Source organism: Dipodomys merriami, unplaced genomic scaffold (assembly GCF_024711535.1).
Source record: "Dipodomys merriami isolate MVZ:Mamm:240054 unplaced genomic scaffold, mDipMer1.0.p SCAF_83, whole genome shotgun sequence".
Classification (NCBI taxonomy): Eukaryota; Metazoa; Chordata; class Mammalia; order Rodentia; family Heteromyidae; genus Dipodomys; species Dipodomys merriami.
The window spans coordinates 569,459-592,084 of NW_027206435.1; the positions used below are offsets into that span (position 1 = coordinate 569,459).

At 38.3% G+C, this 22,626-nt stretch overlaps 1 long non-coding RNA gene across 1 annotated transcript; it reads left to right on the forward strand.

Annotated features, from left to right (window-relative positions):
* The first annotated feature begins 240 nt into the window (after positions 1–240).
* Positions 241–3,650, forward strand: LOC138819938 (uncharacterized). Its single transcript, XR_011369698.1, has 3 exons — positions 241–443; positions 2,009–2,050; positions 2,485–3,650. It is a non-coding gene; the product is annotated as an uncharacterized lncRNA (long non-coding RNA).
* The last annotated feature ends 18,976 nt before the right edge of the window (positions 3,651–22,626 follow it).

Sequence of the window (22,626 nt, forward strand, 5' to 3'; positions counted from 1 at the left end):
AAGGGCTTTTTGAGACTGAGACCATGACTTTATCTAGGCCTAGCTGATAATGTTGGGATTTGACAATATCCACATGTGTATAGAGTGAAGTAGGAAGGGAGATTTCAGTCTACAGTTTGTCTTTGGGATGGTCTTATGTGAGCAAGCAGCTTAGATGATTAGGCTCTGAGATATGACTCTACCTCCCTCATAATGGAATAGAATATGGAACTCTGAGAGCCAAGCAACTGTAACTAAAAGTCAACTCAAGCCAGCTCACTTGGCCTGTGGCTCAGGAACAAGAAAGATGCTCCTGTATTGTTTTCAAAGTTCAAGAGATTCAGGTCTCAGGCATGAGTGGTGTGAGTGCCTCGCTTGATGCTGCAGACATTGGATCAGTGCTAAACCACGAAACCAATGTCTCAGGCCTTGTTATAAGAAGAAACCAAGGCAACTCCGGCAAGGTAAAACTATGACAGGAAACCTATTTAATCTCATCCTAGCCCACACTAGAACCTTCTTCTTGTGTGCTTTTATATGAGTAGACTGAGAAAATATTTACTGTGTAGTTTTCAATCCACTCTCTTACAATTACTCAATTTAAGTGTACTCCCATTTCCATGTTTCAAAGATCCATTCTTTTTTACCACCCCAGTGTGACAATGAGTCAGCCCAAACCCTGAATATGCCTTATAATATATGGTGCCTGGACTCAGGTTTGCTGGAAATTCTGGAAATGGACCTGGTCCCTGCCTACCAGAAAGGTGATCTCTTCTATGTTGGAAACTTCCTCCACCACTATAGAAAGCTGGGACAATAGAGCAGTTGCTGGATATTCTGTTTTAAAAGTGAGTATTCCTTAGCCGGGTGCCGGTGGCCCACACCTGTAATCCTAGCTACTCAGGATGCTGAGATCTGAGGATCAAGGTTCAAAGCCAGCCTGGACAGGAAAGTCCATGTGACTCATCTCCAATAAACCACTAGAAAACCGGAAGTGGTGCTGTGGCTCAACTGGTAGAGTGCTCACATTGAGTTGAAGGCTGAGGGATAATATCCAAACCCAGAGTTCAAGCCCCACGACTGACAAAAAAAAAGTGAGATTTCCTCCTTCAAACCCAAGACTGATGAGACCCCCTCCAGAATATTGGAATAATTGGTACCTCTCTGAGACTGTATCACTGGGGTCTTATCAAAGGAGCTTGGCTTGAGACAAAGAAGAGCAGTCTTCGACTAATTCCTTAGGACTGGGCTGCCAGAACATTTCATTTGCCTCATAAGCTAGTGGAGCCTTAATGATTTTCTTGCTGAAAGAATAGGATTAAAGGAATGAGCCAGTCTCATCCAACCTCCACCCTCATCTAGGAAATCACTATCTTGGAGGCCTTTGAAGGAATATAGACAGAAGAAAGGATGAAACTTGAATTTGAATTTGGGGCCTGAGTTCTGTAACATTCGGAGCACTCTACCAATTGAGCCCCAAGTCTAGTTCTGGCCTTTGGCTGGTTAAATGAAGATAAGTGTCTTTAGATTTTACAAACTAGACTGGGTTCAAACTGATTTCAATCTGATCCTCAGATCTCACCTTCCTGATTGCTAGGGTTAGAGGCATGAGCCATTCTGCAGTTATTTGGAAAGATGTATATAAGCACACTCACAGTATTTCCATGAAATTGTATAGACATATCTTCACTTTTTTTTAAAGTTTTTATTCTTTTTTTTATTTTTTAATATTATTTTATTTTATTTGAGAACATACTGTACAGAGGGGCTACAATTACATGGGCAGGATAATGCATACATTTCTTACCAAGCATTGCAGCCTCCTCCTTTGTTTACCCTTCACCTCCCTTCCCAGCCTCCCCCCTCCCCCCACCCAATTATACCCCCCTCCCCCCCCACCGACATTGTAAAGCTGGTTTTGACATGACATTTCATGTTTACATTACCATTTGTGACTTAGACAGTCCCATGTGTGTCCTGTTCAGAAAAGGAGAAGCAAAGAGTTAACTTCTTTCTCCCATTGGTACAGATCTTTCTACCATAACTGGGAGGAAGATGAACAAGTGAAAAAGTAAGTGGACATTGGCACAAAGAGAATTTTTGTCCTTTGAAACTTGGTACCTTTGACGTTTCTGAATCAAAGTCAATTTTCTTCTTTGCACACCAGTTGTTATTTTCATCAGAGGGTTGAGTTTTGGCACATCAGAGGATAGCAGATTACACAGTTGTGGATGTGGTTGTGGTTTTGGACTCTCATGGATGCCAGGAAGGGCTGTATATAACAAGTCAGATCCATTGGGGAAACAACTTTCTCTTCTTATCACAGGGAGAAATTTTTAAGATTATAATTGAGAAATTTCTAGAAGTGGGTTGTGAGGAGCATCCTGCTTGCAGGACTCTCTTCCCACTTCCCAACATGCAAGTCTTGCCAGAAAGAGTCTATAGTACAAGGTTCAGGATGGAGAGGGTGGGCTCTCATTTTCCTTTTCACTAATCTTCCCACAGCATTGTTTATTCTATCCTCCCTATGTGGATGGACTTCTACCCTGATGATTTCTATGTGCCTAAGAACCATGACACCCTGAAAGAACTTACACAGAATGTCAAGATCAACATGGTCTCTTCAGACCTGCTCTTCTGCTTACATATTCTTCTGGACCAGCTGGAGGAACCCATGACCCATGATACCAAGAAAAAGAGGAAGAACTTGTTTAGATGCCTCAGGGCTCGTGAGGAGGGATGGAACCTGGGTCTCTAGGGATGGGCCCAATTGGTCATGAGACCTTAGTACTCCTCAGTTTGGCAAAATGTCCTTTTATAGATATTCTATGCCAGGTATAATCTGTTCTCCTTTTGAAAGAACTTGGAAGTAGCCACTCATTAGAAACACCCTACATTCTAATCAGTGTTCAATCCAACCTCAAATTCTACAGCTTCTCCCATTAGATCCTCAGAAGTTTAGTCACACCTTAACTTATAGGGTCTACTCTAAGATTTCTGTACCTATTTACATTCTCAGGTTTGCATCACCGTAAAGCAGCTCCTGCAGAGCTCCAGATAAAGAACCCATCAGTGATGTCGTCAATGGTGACTGATTGAGATTGGAAGATCTCCAGAAAGCATGTGAACATAGAGGATTTTTTTTCAATTTGTAGAAAGGCCCAAGTAGGTTTTGAGTCCTGTGGACATCCCACTGGTTCTGAACCCCACATGTGATGCAGGTGTACCTGCACATAACACCAAGGATGAAGACAATCCAGAATGTCTTCCATTGATGTTCACAATCCAACTAGATCGCCACCAAGCCAGTCAAAAAAACACTTCTTGGTGTGCAGGGTAAATGTGTGCTAATGGAAAATGACCCCAGTCTATCTTCAGGAAAACCAATGAGTGAGGTCCAAAATCTAGATTCAGTTGAGGAAAGGGAATCTTTCCTCACAATACCCAGACCAATCTGACCTCTTGCAGGGGATTCAATTTACAATTGAGAAATTAGAATCTGTCTCTACCTGGACTCAGGAAGAAAATCCTGTCTTTAATGAGGAAGTAGATCTCTTTGAGGACTCTGTGGGAGAATTTCTGATTCCTTCTCCTTTTCCTGAGACAATCCTTTTTTTTCTTTATGTCCTGATGTAAAAGGTTCACCCTATTTATTTTTTAACTTTATTAAAATAATGTTTTTGACATATTCTAAAATTCATGAATCCTAAATATATTTCTTTTTAATCCGACAATCTGAAACATTGTGCATATGTGTTCTGGGGGGGAACACAGGGAGACAGGGGGCTGTATTAGAGAGCCTACTGGATATAATGGGAAATGTTAAATTCACAGGGAGTGGCAAGGAAGCCAGGCCATGCCTGCATGGGGTCATAAGGTGGCCATAAAAGGTCTAGTACATAGAAGATCAGATGTCCTAGAAGGCTATCCTGTCAAATGGGACAAATGCCACAATACTTATAGTGGTATGTGGGCTCTCTTCCAACAGTGAGTTCGAATTTGAAAACAACTTCATTGTGCTTTGGACAAATATGGAAGAAAAATTTGGCTCCAATATTATAAAAAAGTCTACTTAGGGCTGAAAATATATAGAAAATATGTATAATGGAAAGCAAAAGCCATAATAGGAAAAAGAAGGTTTACATAGATGAACAAATACAAAATCAGGAAGAAAAAATACTCCACATTTAAATCAGTTATATGTAAATACATGTTATATTCTTGATGTTATATATAGTATATTACATAGTATATAAGACAATATGATTTTTCCAACTACAATGGCATTTAAATTTTAAACTTGAGTTTTTTGCACAAAATATTAGTGTAAATATTATTGGGGAAAATAGTGATATAATTTGATTATAATTATAAGAATATATTTGTGTGTTTCTATATATAACACTGATTATAAATAGATGAATAAACATATACATATATTTGTATATATCTGTCTATGATGTGAATAAAATGAAAGTGAATGTAATGAAATTGACTATAGTATGTATAAAAAAGTTGAGTCCATGAGACTCAGTCCTGTAATCCTAGTGATGTGGGATGCTGGGTTATGAGATTTAGTATCTCTTACAACCAAGTCGTAGATTTTCAGAGGAGGTCTGGTCCCTCCAGTGTAGCAAATAAACACATAGGCAGTGGGATCACACCCCCTGACCCCAGAGGAAAATCAGTAGAAATCAGGACAAGCCTCTTATCTTATGACAGTCTACACAGTTCCTGTACCAACATGGCAATTTGTAGAACATCAGATGGAAAGTTGGCATTCCCTCCAAAAGGTTCCAAACTGTAGTCTCTGATCATACTGAATTAAACATTATTTCCCTTCACAAGATGCAAACACATAGAAATATGGCAAGGGCTCAAGATAGATGGTCAAAGACTTACAAATACATAAAATTATATACTCTATTTCAGTAATTCATTGACAAATCATCAAAGGCATGTCTTGAATTTTTTTAAAGGAAATGGAAACATACTTTGAGTTTATCAGGAACTGGGTGATAGTTTGGTTGTTGAATTGTTGAATGCACTCCTGGGCAAAGGAGACACATATCTTGGGGAAATTGTGTGGGGGTTGGTGTCCTCACACAGCTTCACAATACAATGGTCATAACTTCTATGATGTCATAGCCACCTTTGCCATAGCAGCAAATAGGTCTCAGGCACTGATTTTGCCCTAAAGTTGGCTCAACAACAGCAAAAGGCACAAAGAATGAGAGGGAATGAATACTAGCCACTAACCTTCAGCTTGAACAGCTGTCCTGACCAGAAGCTAAGATAAATTGAGCTGGGGAAGGCTGATCTCCATGTAAGGCCCCTGAGCACTAAGGACTAGGCACTATTACAGGTGTTGGAGAAACAGAAGTGAATGGGGCTCTCTCCTCAGCAATTTCATGACGTAAAGAAAACCAGAAATCATAATGATAATTTCTATAAATCAGAGACATGAAATTGGTGATTTTGTGGCAACAACTTCATTTTGGGGATGTTGTTATGAGAGCCAACATCCAGGTAATTGTCTAGGAGCAGGTACTCCAGACAGTAAGGACAGCAAATACATCGCCCATTGATGGGAATGGAGCTGATTTGCTTCAGAAAATGAAAACAGCACTGACATGCTTGCTTGTGAATTAAGAATGGAAAGGTACAAAGAAGAAAAAGATCCAAAATGAAGATAGATATAAATTAGAAAGATATTGGATGCTGCCGGTTACAAGAAGAAAAGTTCTGATTTTAGTTTAAATCTAACAACCCACTGGAACCAAAGTGCTACAATAGTAGTCAGACACATCTGATTCAGTAAAGAATACTTTTAAAATGTGGTTCTAACTGGGCTCTGGTGGCTCACAACTGGAATCCTAGTTACTCATTTGGCTGATATCTGAGGATCAGATTTGAAGCAAGTCCAAGGAGGAAATTTGGTAAGACTTATTTCCAATTAACTACCAGAAATATGGACATGAAGCTGTGGTTCAACTGGTAGAGCACTAGCCTTCAGGAAAAAACTAAAGGAGAGCACCCAGGCCCTAGGTCCAAATCCCAGGACTTCCTAAACAAAGAAGCCAACAAATAAAATTTGGTGCTGTCATTCATCACTTAGCATTCTAATTCAATATATTTGGTATAAGCCTTGGAAATTGTATCCTTAGCAAATGTTCGCCCCTGATATTTTGCTGCATTACCAGCTTTCAAAGCCCTGGCATCAACACTGTCTCCTCCTAGTTAGCATAGCATTCTACCACTGGAAATTTGAAGATATATTTTATTAATCAGAATTCTGATCATCTTTCCACATACATCAAATGAGTAATAGCCACATTCTACTATTCTGAATGTTTTTAATCCTCCTCTGAGTTAATAAGCATTAAGGCTTAAAAATTCTACAGTGGTTATCAAGTTAATTCAATAGTCATTCTTCCACCCAATCGTGTAACATATGTTTATAAAAGGCGAGACTATATGAAAGTGTGCACATTATACCTTCTAACTATAATGCTCTCAAGAAGTAGGGTTTTACAGAAACTTCCTGATTGCTTTGTCAAATGAAAGTATAAGAGATTTAAATAAGCTACCTAACATCTAAGAAGGAAAATGCTATTGGCTTTACAACAAATTCATTTGACTGAAGAAATGGGTTTCAGAAATGCCAGAGGCAAAGGGTATTATTCAAATCACCTTATCATGAGGTACAAGCAGCCTGTCTAGATCAACCTTCCAGGAAAAAAGCAATGAATGAAGAACAATTAATGCTTCTAAAACAAGCCAGTTGGTGGTGGTTCATGCTTGTTATCCTAGCTACTTTGAAGTTTAAGATGAAAGGATCTCAATTCAAAGCCTGACCAGGAAGAAAACCTTCCTCTCTGCAACCAGCAGACAGGAAGCATCAGCTCTGTGCCTGAAGCCCAGCTGGATGGCCTCTGTCCACAGACATCCAGACACACAAGACCACCCCCATCTTAAATATTATCAAAACATTCAAATAATATCTCCTGTTTGGGAGATAACATTTAAAAGTTATATCAAAAACATTTCATGAGTTCCAGTTAAAATGTCAGAGTGAAAGTGGAAATATGTACTTACTCACTCACTTAAAGGAAAGTTACTGACAAGAATGATGTTAATGGGGCTAGAGGCCCATTTGGTAACTTATTCACTCCACCATGTTTCCTCACAACTTGTCAGTCAGCCTGAACAGTGAAATTTTTGAATGCAAGGAATGTGTTTGAGCATGTAGCTTGTGAAAGTAATAATGAAAAGCTAAACACTGGAAGCTCAGGCCTGTAAAACTAGCTACTCAGGACCCTGAGATATGAGAAACTCAGTTCAAAGACAACAGCAAAAAAGACTTCTATGTCCAATTAAACAGTAAATGAAGAAAGCTGAGCTGTGCTTCAAATGGTAGAGTATTAGAAACGCATGAAATGCTAAGGGACAGTATCTAGGTCCTGAATTCAAGCCCCAGTACTGGCTCCCATACACAAAATACTCATGACAACACCACAGTATATGCATATGTTAGCAAGGCATGTAGATAAATGGAATAATGACATCATTTACCTCACTTTTAGTCTCAAGCTTTCTGTACAATGTAGCTAAATCTGTGAAAAGCCCTAGGTTAAATCTTTCCTCAAAATCAGCAGATACATCCTCATTTCCCTCAGCACATTCACACATACACATAAAGGTCTATATTTTTCTAACTAATTTTTAAATACATAACCATACACACATGCTTCAGAATTCTGTGCCATTGTTTAGGTTTCATAGGGAGCACAATATATCGAGGTTCCGGCTCATTCTTGTAATCTTAGATGTTCAGGAAGGTAGGATCTGAGGATCACAATTTGATGCCAACCCAAGCTAATAAATCCTCAAGATTCTTATATTCAATTAAGTAGCAGAAAACCAGAAGTGCAGATGTGGTTCGAGTGGCACAGTGACAGCATTGAGTAAAATAACCTAAGCAAGAGCTCCAGACCCTCAGTTCAAGCCTGAGTACTGGCCCACTAGCCCTCCAAAAGTAAAAAAAAACCAAAACACCAAATCAAATATATGTCAAAATATTTTGTAACTTTTGTAGCAAAATCCAATGAGGTAACATAGTTTCTGGTTTGTTGAAGCTTTGGTGGGGAAACCCCAAATTCAACATGTGTTTAAGTGATGTAACAAACAAGCAACCAAATAAAATTTCCCAGTAAAGAATCTTCCTTAGTATTCCCTGGACCCCCGACAAAGGGACTTTTTCCTATATTTTTTGAAAATCAGTGTTTTTTTTTTCAGTAAGGGAAATAGTATAAACCTTTACTATAAGTTTAAGAGTCATTGGAAGCGCCAAATGAAGTGAATGTACAACAAAAAGCATACAATATTATAATTTTCTATGCCTCTGTTGAGACACTACAAACCTGTAATAGTGTGGCCTCTCAGAAAGAGAAGGGGGATGCTCAGCATCACTGGTCATATAAGAAATGCAGATCAAAGCCAAAACCACATTTTGATGTCCCTTACCCCAGTTAGAATGGCCATTATCAAGAGAGCAAATAATAACAGATGTGGAGGTGGATGTGGCTAAATGGAAACACACTAAACTGATGGTAGGAATGTAAGCTGGTTCAAACACTCTGGAAGGCAGAATGGAGGTTCCTCAACAGACTAAACCTAGAACTCCCCTAAGATCTGAAGTATGTCCTGAGAGGAGACTTGAGCTGGTACAGTTTCTTTCATGGCTTCGCCTTTGTTTTAGGGATTTTAGAAGAGGAAAAACCTTTAATCAAGGTTTACTAGAACTTGGTTCCAACCAGCCCAGTTCCTGGAATGGACAGAATTGCCCTATGTTCCCTCCCCTTAACAACCTAAGTCACCTTGATTGTTCTGTTACAGACTGACCAATAAAACAGATAGATTGTAAACTGGCTCCTACTGGCAACATCTCGAGCTTACCGAGCTTACCGTAAACTGTACCTTTTTCACGTGCTTATGGTAAACTCCACTAAACTCCTCCTTTGTGTATTCTTACCGTAAACTCCGCTTTTTGCGCGTACTTCACCTTACCCACTGAATTAGTGAGTCATTTAAACCAAAAGTTATAGGCGGGTTTAAACAGCCATTATGTGACAAACTAACCTCATTGGCCACCTCCATGTGATCTAGTATAACTGTGCAATCTTTTGTATGTGTGTCAATCTCATTGGTTACCTGCATGACCAGGTTTGGCCTCCTGAATTTTGCCTTTAAAAACCAAAGTACATGGGCCCCTAGGGGTCACAGTACCAGCTCCCACTCCTGTGCTGCGGCCCAACCAGTCAGTATAGGAGCCTTCTTAATAAAGTCGCTTCTTTGTTAACAACTTTGTTGCTGTGGGCTCTGTCACTCTGGACGAATAGGTGGTCTGGCCTGCTTGAGTAGGGGTCTTCCTACTACAGATCCAACAATCCTACTCCTCAGCATTTATCCAAATGATCTCAAACTAAGGCACAATAAGCTACCAGCACAACTATGTTCATTTCATCATTGTTTACCATAGCTAAGATACAGATCCAACACAATTGACTCAATAGATGAAAGAATCAAGAAAATGTGGTATATTTACACAATGGAATTTTATGCTTCTATCAGAAAGAATGAGACAGTCCCTTTTGTAAGAAAATGGAAAGACTTGGAAAAAAATCATATTAAGTGAAGCAAGCCAGGCCAAAAGCAACATGAGCTCTATGATTTCCCTCATTTGCAATGAATAGCATTAGCCTGTTACTCCTTAAAGTGGGTCATAATAGCTCAGGAGTTATGAACATATATATGACCATACAAAATGATGCTATTTGAAATGAACGCCAAGACATAGAAACAGCAGGTCTTCTTTTGTTTAATTGTCAAGCTTGATGTAGCCAATGTACCGCAGCTAGTTCTTTCTTCTTACTTTATGTCATTTTTCTTTTCCTATTGGTTTTATCCATGGAAATTACTGTCTTTGATTCTGGTACCCTGCATCCAGTATATTCATTTATTTGATTGGGGAAAGGGAAGAGAAATACCAAAATGCTGAAAGAAGTACAAAAGGTGAACCATTGCAACAATGATACCTACAGGACACTATAGCGGAAATTAACTTTACAATGTAATGGTGGGAGAGGGGCAATGGGGGAAGGGACAAAAGGAGAAGAAAACTGAAGTGGGTAACAATGTTCAATGAGAAATGTAACTAACTCATGTAAATGTAACCCCTCTGTACAGCATCTCTATTATAAAATAGATTTTTAGAAATATAAAAATTAAAAAAGTGTTTTTCTCAAAAAATCTTAATCTGATACCAACGGAACTACTGAGTTCATGTCAAAGAGTGTTTGGGGACTTTCAAGAAGCTAGTACTAAGTACATATAACCACAATTAAGTGATAATAAGAAAAGTAGCTCTTTTTATTGTATTATATGAGTAAAGGAAAATTTCATTTCTGTTTCCTTATAATTTATGTTTGTGATCTTTGTTGTTCCCAAGTCAGACTAATGTCTTGTTCTTCGCTTTCTTTGGTATGTATAGCTTGGACATGTAATCTGAGGTATAAGAAGCATTCGTTGTTCAATTTGGAGGCCTAGCATAGAAGCACTCCTCCCTGGCGAAGAAGTTAGACTGGAGGACCCCTAACACTCACTGTGGTTTCTCTCCCACAGCTCACTGAGGAATTTAGGAGTTTGAGACTGTGACTGCGAATTAAGTGCCTCTTATGATTAAGAATTATTGGTAGAATTTGAAAAAAATATTTTGGTAATAAATAGACTAGAAAAAATGTTATTTGCTATTTTTTATCACTGTATTTCTTTTTGTCTAAGTATAAAAGCCAGCCTTACACTAATGGCCTAGAATAAGCAAAATGAGCTTATAGAGCTCAGATCATTTCTTTCCACAGAAGATGACAGCAGAAGAAGAAATACAGGTCCACAACTGGCCCAAGCAAGAGAGAGTGATGTCTCCTTAACTCTTAGGATCGATTGCTCAATGAGGAGCATTCAGGACTAATGACAGCTTAAGGACCTAACATTCCCTGTGTTGTTCCATGATAGGAAGCAGTCACCAGTCTCCCATAATACTGTAGCTGCCACACCTGACTGGTGACCTTGGCTGTGTACTGAGAACTCCCAGCAGGGCTTTGTCATGACCACTGGAGAGTCAGGATTGCACTCTAAGAGGACATAAAGGAAGGTGGTAACATGGCCTGAGTCAGGGTTTTGTCAGATATATATGATTTGTAACAGGCACTACTGTCTTCTCGCTAAGAATGTGGGGTCCTGCACACTAATTTAGCACAACAAGTGTTAGCTTCCACCATTTCCTTATGAAAGCCAAAAGAAGGTCATTAATGCCCTCTGGGCATATTTTCATCAATATTTGGCAGGTAAAAAGCTATATAAAATCAAGTTCATCATGAGGAAAAAATCCAGATGAAAACCAAATTGCAGGAGCATTTACAAAAAAATGTTTTTCTGTACAAATCAAATGTGACAAAATATTTAAAGTTATTGAAGCTTTGAAAGTTAAATTGATTTCATTTTTACTATGATTGCAATTGTCTTTTATATTTCAACTACTTAACGAAAAGAAGGTAGGCCACGTACGACCAGTGGCTGACACCTGTAAGTCTAGCTATTTAGAAATCTGAGATCTGAGGAAAGTGAATTGAAGCTTGACTAGGTAGGAACAACCTGTGATACTTGATCTCCAATTAACCATTCAAAATCAAGAAGTGGAAGTTTGGCTCAAGTTGTATTCTTTTACCCTTGAGTAAGAAAGCTAAAGGTCAGCTCCCTGAGTTCAAGCCCCAGTATTCACACACACACACACACACACACACACACACACACACACACACACACAAACACACACACACACACACACACACACACACACACACACACACACACACACACACACACACTCTCTCTATCTCAAAAATAACCAGTGACCAGGAAACAGACACAAGATGGTATTTTTCTTACACTTTTCATTTTTGTTGTTTTTAAAAAATTTATCTCTCTTTGAGAAGTTAAAAGGGTCATAGAAGAGGAGGGACAAAGGATAAACATGTGAAATAGCGGTATTCAATTGGTACTATTTTGAAAATGACCTATGCAACTTGTTTGTGTGGAAGGATGGGAAAACTGGAAGAGATGAAGAGAAAGGATGACATTGGCCAAAAAGAAATGTCCTCAGGGAAGTAGAGCTGTAGCTCAATATGAGTGCCATTCTTCAGCAAAAGAGCTCAAAGACAGTGTCCAGGCCCTGAGTTCAAGCCTCTTTACTGACTAAAACAAAAACAAAGACAAAAGAAATGTAATCACTACCACATGAATGTAACTAAAACCTCCACAGCACAACAACAACAATAATAGTAACAGAAGAAGAAGAAGAAGAAGAAGAAGAAGAAGAAGAAGAAGAAGAAGAAGAAGAAGAAGAAGAAGAAGAAGAAGAAGAAGAAGAAGAAGTAGAAGAAGAAGAAGGAAGTGAATAAAACCAAACCAATGAGAGAAAAATTGAGAGAGCAAAGGAAGGGCTGACCTTTCAAAAAAAGAAATATATCCATACCTGATTTATATGACTGTATCATCTGTGTAATTCACTTTTAGAATAATAATACAAATGAAAAAAATATAGTGCGGGAGGCATAACTCAAATGGGAGGTCAGACTAATATGTATGTGATACCAATGTCAAACCCATTACCAATTTCCCCTTCCAAAATGAATCTTCTCATCATTTGTGCTTTTCCTAGCTTATGAAAGGGAGTGCAAACAGTTAAAGAGAGAGAAAGATAATCATATAATGCTCAAAGCTGGGACCACATACTCTTATGCACCAGCTGTAAATAGTCAAGCTTACACAGAAATTCAGTATCATCCAAATCAGCAAGCAATTCACTTTGAAGGATAGGGATAATGGGTGCAGGGTGTCCCTACATTATTTCAAAAAGAGTAAAGCCAAGCTGATAGGGTGAATTTCTTACTCTAAACAGGGCAAAAGGAAGGGGAGATACACAGTCTGTGCCAGTCTCCAAGGCCAATTTAGTTAAGGTATCTTTTAGAGACCGATTCATTTTTCCTACCTGCCCTAAACTCTGAGGTCTATAAGCACAGTGCAATTTCCAGTTCATCCCAAGTGCCGCGGTTATTCCCTGACTTACTTTTGAGAGAAAGGCCAGTCTGACCTGATGGTGGATGGGAAGCCATATACCTGGGTAGGATTTCTTCCAGGATCTTCTTAGCCACGGCATTCATGGTCTAATGCTTTTTTGGGTAGGCTTCAACCCATCCTGAAAAGGCATCTACGAAAACTAGCAAATATTTATATCCAAATTTTCCAGTTTTAATTTCTGTGAAGTCTACTTCCCAATACACACCTAGCCTATCTCCACGGAGTAGAGCTCCTTTTGCAGCTGGTTGATTAGGGGCATTGGTAAGCTGACAGGCTTTACAATTTTTAACAATGTCTTCAATGAGTTGATTTCCTTGCTTAATTTTTACTTCTGAGTGTCGGACCAAGTCCTGCATTCTTCGGGTTCCCATGTGAGAGACCCGATGGATTCTCTTAAGAATCCCCTTGCCCAATCTTTGTGGCAAGATAAGTTTCCCCTCATGAGTTTTCTACCAGTCTTTGTTTCCTTCTCTGTCCAGGGGTTTATAGGCCATGGGAATTTTCTTTATCCACTCCAAGTCTTCTTGGGAGTACTGAGGCTCAGAAAGCAAAGCTCATGGCCCTGGGTCTACTAGAATCAGTACTTCTGCTCTGGGCTGGAGGGCTGCCTCCCTAGCTGCCTGATTGGCCAAGTTATTTCCTTTGGTTATAGAATCAGTTCCCTTTTGATGGCCAGGGCAGTGCATAATGGCAATATTTGCTGGTTCCCATATGGCCCGGATGAGGCTTAAAATTTCTTGTTTGGTTTTAATTGTCTTCTCTTAGCTATCAGTATCCCCCTCTCTTGGTAAATGGCTCCATGCACATGCACGGTGGCAAAAGCATACTGATTGTCTGTGTAAATGTTTAGTCTCTTCCCTTTTCCCACTTTTAGGGCTTTTGTTAGTTTCCCTAGTTCTGCTCTTTGTGCAGACGTTCCCTGGGGGAGTATTTCTGCCCACACTATCTCAGTGTCCGTGGTGACTGCTGTGCCCGTGTACCCTTCTCCATCTCAAATGAAACTGCTGCTGTCTGTGAACCAAGTAAGCTCAACATACGATGGTGGCAAGTCCAACAAGTCTGGCCTCTTTTCTTGGCCCGTTCTCTCTTTTCATGTTCAATTTCATGTTCTCTGTCTTTCCTTTCCAGTCTTTGCTCCTCAGTCTCTCTTATTGTAAACCTTTTCCACCGTGGCTACTAGATCCCTAATACACTTTTTACCAAGTCTGTCTAGAGCCTGCAACTTTCGCTGTATATCTGGTGCAGCCTGATTTATATAGACAATCATAACCATCTGAGCCGACTCCAGGGTCTCTAGATCATATGGGATATATTGACTAAAAGCTTCAATGAGCCACTCAAGATATGCTGCTGGACTTTCCCTTCCTCCCTGTCTAACATCATAAACTTTGGCCATATTTGTAGGTCTGGGAGCTGCGGCCTGGAGACCTGCCAACAGAGCCTGCCGGTAGATGAGGAGTCGCTCCCTACCTTCAACCTTATTGTAGACCCATGTTGGTTGGATCTCAGGAAAAATGGCAGCGATCAGGGCAGGATCCATGATGGGTGATCCTGTGGGGCCAGTGATATGTTTCTGGGCTGCCTCTCAGATATGGTCTCTCTCTTCCGTTGTAAAAAGGACCTGTAAAAGTTGACTACAATTATCCCAAGTGGGCTAATAAGTAAAGAGCATAGTTTCAAGCAAACAAATTAAATCCTGGGGTTTCTCAGAAAAGGGGGCATTTTGGGTGCACGAATTGTATAGATCACTGGTAGAAAATGGCCAATATTGGCGTTGCTGTTGACCATCCACATCCACAGGACCTACAGCGCCTAAGGGAAAAACAGCTGCACTAGAAGGTGGGCTGATCCCATGGCATCGTCGAGTGACTGGCCCCTCAGAAACTTTAACAAAAAAGTAACTCACACGTTAAGCCAAATTATATCTGAATGTTTAACGTTACAGACACTGGTGTTCATTCATTCTAACCTTGATGCCATTCATTATTCTTAAAATATGTTGCAGTTTTACACCTTTTTATATCTTAAATCTTATTTACACCTTACTTATATACACCTTTTTATATCTCACATCTTTTTCTTATTCTAACCCCACCTCTAACTGGAACACATTTCCTAATCCTAAACCTACATATAACTGAATCATATTGTTAATAGCACACCTCTATTGCACATTTATTCTCTTGCTCAGCATATAGGTCTAAATTTTACTTGCATTTTGAGCATAAATTTTTAAGTGTTTTTCTATTTCCTGTCATGTTTTCTTTGTTTGTTTTTTTTTTTTGTTTTTGTTTTTTGTTCAGCTGTGGGGCCTGAACTCTGGCCTTGGGCCCTGTCCCTGTGCTCTTCAGCTCAAGGTGAGCATTCAACTGCTTGAGCCACTGCGCCATTTCTGGTTTTCTAGTGGTTTATTGGAGATGAGTCTCAGGGACTTTACTGCTGAGCTGGCTTTGAACCATGATCCTCAGATATCGGCCTCCTTATTAGCTAGGATTACAGGCGTGAGCCACCGGCTCTCATCTTCATTTTTTTTTTAATTTTATTTTATTGTAAAGACGCTTTAAAGAGGGATTAGTTACATGTGTAAGGTAATGAGTACGTTTCTTGTTGAGCATTGTTAGCCCCTTCTTTGTTGTTCTCCTACTCCCCTTCTTCTCTTACTCCTCCCTCCCCATGGTGTAAAGTTCATTTTTAACATATTGTCTTATGAATATCATTGTTGCAATGTGTCATCCTGTGTTGAAGTTAAATTTTCTATTTATCTAAACCTAATTCTAATTCTGTCTGTGATCCTAACCCTAACTATAATAATAAAGATAGCTCAATTCAGAAGTTAACAAAAAATATTCAAGTTTTTATTCATCCTGTCAATCCACTGTCCATCTTGAATCAAGTTGCAGTTTAGCTTAAATCTTTTTTTTTCCAAATTAGATTATATGTGCTCATATAAAGATGTAATTTTATGTAAAACACAGAAGATTTTTGGGAGAAGGAGTAATGAAAAGGAAATAGAGGGAGCAAAATCAAATGCTTTAAATATATTATAGAATTGCCACTTCTGACAATTAATAACCATTAACAAAATAACTAAAAATTAATTAAAAAAAACACACTGCCTTCTAGCGTTCTTTAAGAGAGCCATGATATGTCTTGTGAATAAAATACTTGTGTTAGATAAACTTTGTTCTTGCATATTTTATATTATTATTGGCCAATTATTTAACTTAATCAATACAAATATATCAAATAAGATTCCATGACAAAAAATATTAAACAGTTACTTAGTAATTGTTTGAGAAAAAGTTATAATCATGAGTTTTAGGAAACTAAATTTCTATTTCCTCACATAGCAATGATTTAGGTTTACTAATCTAGTACTTTTAGTAAGTTCAGAGAACATAATTGACATGAAAAACAACTAACTGTATATCTTGTTTCTTGAATGAGTGATATTTTAAACATTGTCTTTTATTAGGTTTAGTTATCAAAATAAATGCAATTTTATCTCCTTTCAGGACAAGTACTTTCCCTGCAATGAAATGTATTAGTATATTCAGGTATTTAAAAGCTAAATATTCTATGTTTGATATGAAGCTATACATATTCAGAATGACACGATTTTTGTATTTGTAAATGTCTAACCTCTGGGATTTTTGCTTCATCAATATAAATTATCTCATGAGGTTGTTGTGAAGACTCCAGTAACAAGTGTGGTCAAAAACATTTCCTGAATTCTAAATTTTAAATTTAATCATTTTAGCCTTTGATTATATCACTTATTGTCTCTTCAGAGCAATTAAACTAAAATAAATACTACTTTTTAAACATTTCACTCACATAGTAAATTAGTAAATAATATCAACACACGTCACAAAGTATTTCAGACTCATCAGATTTGGTAAACTTAGTGTGAAGAATGTAGCGAGTAGAAGGTTCTTATACTCAATATATATTTTTGGTTAAAGTAAGTTAAATTATATATCTGGGTTTCTAATTTGAATGTTAATCACATGGAAACAGGAAAATAATTTAAAAAATAATTACTTTGGGACCATTTTTCTGCTTAAAATTATGAAGCAAAAATATCTCTAAGAAATATATCTTTCAATAAAATGTTTCAACCCTTAGCAAAAGGCTTTATAAAGTTTATCTCAAATAGCCGGGCGCTGGTGGCTCACGCCTGTAATCCAAGCTACTTAGCAAAAGGCTTTATAAAGTTTATCTAAAATAGCTGGGCGCTGGTGGCTCACGCCTGTAATCCTAGCTACTCAGGAGGCTGAGATCTGAGGATCGTGGTTCAAAGCCAGCCCGGGCAGGGGAGACCGTGAGACTCCTATCTCCAATAAACCACCAGAAAACCGGAAGTGGCGCTATAGCTCAAGTGGTAGAGCGCTCGCCTTGAGCTGAAGAGCTGAGCGACAGCGCCCAGGCCCAGAGTTCAAGCCCCACGGCCGACAAAAAAAAAAAAAAAAAAAAAAAAGTTTATCTCAAATATAAATATATATATAAAGTTTATATATAAACTTCAATATAAAGTTTATCTCAAAATAGAAATTCTGCAACTAATCTAATGTATGTTTTCATGCACAAAATGCTGTGATTTCTAGTCTTGTTATGTGATTTTAATTACATTTTTTAGTTGTGACATGATCCCTAATTATATTTATTACAAAATTTTGTAATTATGAAAATCATGCCTGTACACACTAATTTACATAAGATAATATTCAAACAAAATTATCTTTTTTCCTGTCTCCAACAGGGAAAGATGATGTGCTGAAGTATATTAAATGAAAGCACTCTAACAAAGAGTCTTTATAAAATCGAAATTTGCAACATGAGGATGGTAACAGGAGCACTTTCTACTTGGCTGAACAGGAATTCTTGTTTCTACAGTACTTTCTTACCTATTATTCACACAGGGAAAGCCATAAAATTTGAAGTTCATATGAAGGAATTTCATTCCTAAAAGATGTGGCAACCCTGCTCAAAAGCTCCATCTTATCACTAGTTCTTTGTGCTTGCTGGCTGATCTATTTCTCTATCATATGTTTCATATTATCAAGCATAGTAGTAATTCAGCTGTAAGTACATTACAGAAGACTCCTGAAAATCACAGCTATTGCTGTGTAATAATTAGGAGAGAGATTATATTACTCTCCAATTCCTCCCTTTGGCCTTCAATATGCCAATTAATTTTCAAAATAATCATGTATGATATTTGTTTATTTTTCCCTTTTTAGGGATTAAGCAAGTGCTTTTTGAAGTAAAAAGTGATGACAGTGGTATCAAAGCTCTGGTATGAGCACCTTGTCGCTAACAAGTAATCCTCTATGGACTGTAAATATGGAAGCCACACTAAAATTCTCTACTCTCTTCTCTCTCTCTCTCTCTCTCTCTCTCTCTCTCTCTCTCTCTCTCTCTCTCTCTCTCTCTCTCACACACACACACACACACACACACATACAAACACACACACAGCTGTCACCCAGACACATCAGAGATCAGTTCCATTCCTTTATTATGATAGTTGATTGATGTTTGCTCCATTTCTTTATCTCGACTACAAGATCGTGCCTGGATCTTTATCTTTCCCTGAGATCAAGTCTCTAGTTCTTCGTATACTGTGTATCTGTGTATTCATATTATGTTCCTCGCTGCCTCAGGCCAATTAACAATACCCTGAATACAGTATCCTCAAACTTGACATTCAAGTCAAACTCCATGAATTTATACTACTGTTTCAAAACACTAAAATTTATTCGATCTAGAAACCAAGAAAACACCCACCTTCTTACTTTAGTAGCAATTGACATCATGAAAGTAGAGGAATATAGATCAAGAACTGAGGTAAGGGAATTGGAGTATGTCTAAAATGTAGAATACTGGATGTGTGTTACAGATACAAAATTATCATCTATAGGCTCATTTATTGAAAACTTGTCATCCTATATTGAAAGCACAATTTACATACAGTTTTCCAGTTACTTTGCTTACCTATCACTTCTGATCACAAATCCTCTCATGAATTTTTATAGTATCTTTGAATAAATCACACAATTTGCATGTACTTATCATCTTAAGGAAAGACAGTCTGCTTTTACATCTTTCATTCTATATGACAAAACATTATTTTTTTGTTTCCCTGTTTGCTGAATAAATGTATTCCTGGAAACAGGATATTCACATCTAATCTGGGTGTAATTTTCATTTTTAAAATTTGAAATATAATATAAACTTTGTTGTGACTAGTCATTTTCTAAAAATGAGAGATATTCATGAACACTTATATTTTGGTGCCTTTAAGTAAATTGAGACTTGATGTGGTATGGTAGTTCTTGTGTCTAATTGATTTAACCATTAGATTATTCATGAATAAACATGTGCATTGCACGTTTTTTTTTTTTTTTTTTTTTTGTCGGTCGTGGGCCTGGGCGCTGTCCCTCAGCTCTTCAGCTCAAGGCGAGCGCTCTACCACTTGAGCTACAGCGCCACTTCCGGTTTTCTGGTGGTTTATTGGAGATAGGAGTCTCACGGTCTCTCCTGCCCGGGCTGGCTTTGAACCGCGATCCTCAGATCTCAGCCTCCTGAGTAGCTAGGATTACAGGCGTGAGCCACCAGCGCCCGGCACATTTTTATTTTTATATATAAAATAGTCCCCAAGGATTTACTTTAAAGTGATAAGGGGGGTTGTCTTCATGTTCCATACTTTATATTTATTTCAGTAAAAGTACTAGAAATACATGATGTTTACTAGAGCAATATAAAAGATGAGAATATATTTCTAAAGAGAATAGATTTATTGATTAAAATATAGAAAAGAGTAAAATAGTCAGGTTTCTTGCTTGAGACTGTATTAATTTCATATGAATGTAGCTCAAGATGAGACTCAGAGATAAATTCATATTAATGTTATTGAGATTTCAATCACATATAAGCAATATAAGTATTTTAAGGAATTGGTCATTCAAAGCCCTAGATACCTAATGGATGAAGAATGGTATTGAAAACAGCAGAGGAAAACAATTCAACATGCAGCTATTATTATTTTGTAATACTAATATGAAAGAAATGGAGGTTTTGACTTTCTGAAGAAGAAAATTTAGCCAGTAATTTCAATGTAAGGCATCAATTGTAACGGCTCTAAAGTCTTTTCCTCCAAGATATCCAAGAGTACTATACTCATTCTCTGGAGTAAATAAGTAATTATTTTAATTAGCTTTGCTTAATATTAACTTACTTGTAGCAAATACGTTAAAATGTCTTTCAATGTAATAACATACATTTTTGTACCTGTACTCGAGTCACCCCCACCCCGAAGACCACCAGAGACCACGACCAATACAAATAACAAAGGAGTCGTTTATTTGCAAATTCGAGGTTGGTCCTCCACACACTCAGTAACCAGTGAAGCTAAGAGGCCCCCAGCAGAGAATCAGCACAGTTTTTTATAGTATTGAACAAACAACTTTAAAGAAGTTTTACATGAGAATTTACATGATTGGCTAAAAATTTAAGCAAACTAAGCTATGCATATGTGATTGGCTAATATTATTATTGATGTTATTGATGGGAATTGTCTGGCCACTGGGTCACTGTGTTCTGCATGGCCACCCAGTGTTTGGTCAACGCATCTGGAGAAAATTCCTGTGGCTTTCCCAAGGATAGTTTATGTCTCAGTTGTCTGGGAATTGTTTTTCTTTTTGTGTCATTTCTAGGTCAAACCCATGGTTATTTTTATAATTCATACCTCACAAGAGGGTTGCTAGTGTGTAATGGAGTTACTTAGGCCTTCCTTGTGCCTCTTTAAGCTTTAGGCTCTTCATTTCTCCCCTTTCTAATATGCACCTTAAGGGCCAATCATGGTCCTTACGGGCCTGCACTATGTCTTTTTTCAGGAATCAGTTGATATTGTGTTCTCAATACCATCAGCTGCATGTTATTAACGCATTTCTTAACAAACATCACTAGTAGATTGACAACGCAAAGCTTTACTGTGAACACAAGTACCAGAATGATAATGGGGCCATCAGATTGGATATTAAGATGGTTATCCAAGGGGAATAATTAAACCATGATTCAAACCATCCTTCTTGTTTTTCTCTTTCTCTTTTTCATTTTGCTAGTCCCTCTCTTACTTTAGCTAAAGATTGTTTTACAACTCTGGAATGATTGGCGTAGAAGCATCATTCTTCCCCGAGGGCAGCACATAGACCGCCTTGTTGTAAGAAACTTAAGTCCAGCTCCCATCTGTTCTGTAACACTACCACATCTAAGGAGTCATGTGATTTTTGAAGGTAGACTATAGTGCTTTCCAGGTTTTTGATATCCTCATCTATAGTGGCAAGAAGGCTAGCGTAAAATGTTCTCTGAGTAATTAGGGATGCCACCCAAGTTCCTAGTCCAGCTAAGCCCACTAGAACCTCAACTGTTACTGCTGTTATTATTTCTTTTTTAGCTTTTCGTGGCCAATAGCTTGCTGCAGACATCTTTTTCATCATGTCTTCCTGAGAATGGTAGAGCAGTTGTGGGATAAGTTGTACTATGACACAAAAACTGTTAGTCCTATTTCAAACTTCTAAATGGACGCAGGGGGTTAGGCTAGTTGAACATGCCCACCAAGCATCTTGAGGAGGTAATAGGTATCCTTCCTCTGGAATCCATTCTTGAGTCTGATTACTTAAGTGAGTAAAGTTAGTTGGTACTCGTTCCACACATAACCCTTGTCCTATAACTGTCTGTAGAATAAGTTTTGCTTCCTTTTGTTCCCACCTGCATGATTTACTTGTTTTAACATTAGTCACATTCTGTATCAATGCAATACTCTCATAAAATGGAGGTCTCATATCAGAACACATCCAACGCGAGCTTGTAATATCAGCACGGGTCTGATTGATCACATTGTAAGTTTGAACCAACAGCTGCCGTAAGGAATCCTCTGCCCAGGGGATGCTTTCCCCAAGTGATGGGGTCACTACAGCCCAGGGCTCTTTCTTGTTGTCTACTTTGGGTTTATGGCAGAGACTGGTTTTAAAACTGTGTTTGGTCCCATTGCTGAAGGGGAATAACTGGCTGTGGCAATTGCTTGTAGGGTTATGAGAATGCCATCATGTGTCTCTCCCCATCTGTACAATCTTAGTCCCCAGGTCTTTCCTAATTCCCATCCTAGGGCTTGTTTGCCCTTGTCTGTGAACTGAACTTGCACTCTGGCATCATACTCCTGGGAGACCCTAATTTGTTTACGTACAGACATCCCATTAAAATGGATGCCCATTGGTCCTGGTTTGTTAAACATAACAAGGTCTCCTCCCTTTCCTTTCAATTTTCCTGAGGTACTTGTTTTGCAGCCCCAGCTCTTACAGTAAAAGTCCTCTGGTCCTCCCACAATTACTAGTCCTTCCTTCCCCTGGGCATACATACCATTGCCTCCATCTACATTTCATGAGCCTA